Here is a 2,389-nt window from a genome sequence, read left to right as displayed (position 1 = left end):
TTCGCCTGCCTATTGTGTTTATCGTTATTATTGTCAGCCTTTAAAAGTAATCTGTGTATTTTCCTATTTTCTCCAGATTGGTTAGTGTAATATCCCTAGTGCAGCTATCAACGTGGTCATAAGAACTATGAACTACAGTATGGGTAAGCTTGAAAAACCCAGAGCAGATCGCATTAGCCAAGAACGCTACATATCTGGAAGCCAGTCAACTTCACGTTTGCAGCTGACTGCTGTATTATGCACGAATGTGTTTTACATATAGCAGACTGTATACGGAATATGTCTTTATGTTTAACATTTTAATTTGTAAATGCTAATTAGGCAGTTGGTCTCCACGGTTATATTAGTACATACCTAATCATTTCCCACTATAAGTAAATGAATACTAAATACGGTAAACACTTTCTTTTCACTATTTCCACGACAGTATCTCTTCTACATCCATTTTCCAAAGGCGTCCATTAGGACTAAATAGGCATTTATTTTAAAAAGGAGGAGGGGAAAAATGCACTCTGTAGCCCTCTTACAATTGGGGTGCCACGGCAGGCATGGAGCCGGCAATCGTGGCCGGACCGGACTCTTCCAAAGGCAGCCAGAAAAGTTTACTTTTGCAGAATTAACTTGTTGCTCGTTTTAGCGTTAGTTTTTCGCTTTGCTTGCGGTACCTAGTCGCCTGCTGCTGCTAACTGGCGCAGGCACACAGCAGAGGATCTGCGCTTCTAAATCCTGTTTTGTTTAAAATATAACGCAGGTTACGCTTGGAGGATTGAGGGAAGGGGGGCAGAGGAAAACTGGGGGAACTCCGCTCAATCCCGACCCCGGGACGGTGAACTTTCATGGGGTCTTTCAACTCCAAAACCCGCCCGCTTCACAGGCGAGGGAAATGTTCATTAAACTGCAAATCTTAAGCAAGCAACCACGTTTCTGAGGAGAATTGCGCTCTGGAAATGTGTTTTACTAGTCTGGAATATTCCTAGCGCTCATTGCGCCAAACGCGGTAGGTGGAAAGTTTTGTTCATGTAAATATCTCAACCATTTTACCTCACGGTCAATACACACAGGGACTTGACTCCGTTTTCCAAATGAAGACCCACGAACACTTTAAATGAAAAGTGTAATTTCTTGTAGGTCGTTTTCTGTCTTTGATTACTTCTCTCTCTCTCTCTCTCTCTCTCTCTCTCTTTTTTTTTTTTTTTTTTTTTTTTTTTTTTTTTTTTTTTTTTTTTTTTCCCCCCCTCCCCCCCCCTCCTTTTTTTTTTTTTTTTTTTTTTTTTTTTTTTTTTGCTATGCATGTGTTAGGCTTTTAGGCGGGGTGTTCATCTTGCCAGGTTCTATCATATTTATGGGCTGTGTGATTTCCAGGGCTCCAATTGGTCTTTCCCTTATGGAGGCAAGAAATAAAACTTTCCTTGCAGCACGGAAACTGCTGGGGCTCCAGCACGGGGGAACAAAGTGGCTCCAAGCTCCCGGACCGGTGGCACCGCTCCCCACCCGTCCCGGGAAGACGCAGGTGCGTTGCAGGATGCTCAGGATGCTGCAGCCACGCGGGTCCGCCCGTGCCCTGTGTCCCGCCAGCGGACGAGGGCGCGGGGGTGAGAAGCAGCCGTGTTTGCGCAGGAATCCCACCCAAAAAAAACCAACCCGCCCCCCCACACTAAAAAAATCCGGAAAACTAAACGCCACCAACTAAATTTCTCAGTTCTGTCCCCTCTTGCAATCACTTAGCGAGGGAAGCAGAGAAAAGGAGTAAGGGGCTGGGAGGCTGAGAGCAGGGCGCTCGGGAAGGGACAGAGGCCCGAGCTGTGTGGAGCTCAGCCGCGCTCGCTGTCGATGCTGTGTTTAGTTGAGGTTAATCTGCGAGTGCCCGGACGGCGAAAACTTGTGCCGAGTGCGCGGCCGGTGCGGGCAGGGCGGGAGGCGGGGGGAGCGCGGCGTTACCTCTGTCGCTGGCTCCCGCACACAGATAAGGCTGAAGGGATCGGGGGGAGGAACGGCCAGCTTGAGGGGGAAAGGAGGGAAAAATGAAAGGAAAAAAAAAAAAAGAAAAAGAAAACTAGCCACTTTTCCAGGTTTAATACAGCGATTAAATATTAAATAATGTAAAAAAAAACCCGAGTCGTTTTATTGCATCTCCAGAGGCTTAAGCGCCTTATTTGGACAGAAAGAAAACCACAAAAACCCCCGCGTGGCACCCCGGTTGCCCCGAGCTGCGGTGCCCGTGCCTGTGTTTAATTACCGCTCTCACTCCCTTGCAGGCCTCGGGTCCGTTGGAGGCACCGCACCGCCTGGGACACTTTCGGGCCGCCCCTGAACGGGCAGCCCCCGCTGCCGTCCCCCATCCCGCGGGCCCCGGGAGTCGCGGGGCGCTGTCCCGGCGGCGGGGAGCGCC

This window comes from Onychostruthus taczanowskii, unplaced genomic scaffold, assembly GCF_017590055.1.
Source record: "Onychostruthus taczanowskii isolate IOZ18803 unplaced genomic scaffold, ASM1759005v1 scaffold58, whole genome shotgun sequence".
NCBI lineage: Eukaryota > Metazoa > Chordata > Aves > Passeriformes > Passeridae > Onychostruthus > Onychostruthus taczanowskii.
The sequence above is the reverse complement of the archived record's forward strand: the minus strand, read 5'-3'. Positions refer to the sequence as shown.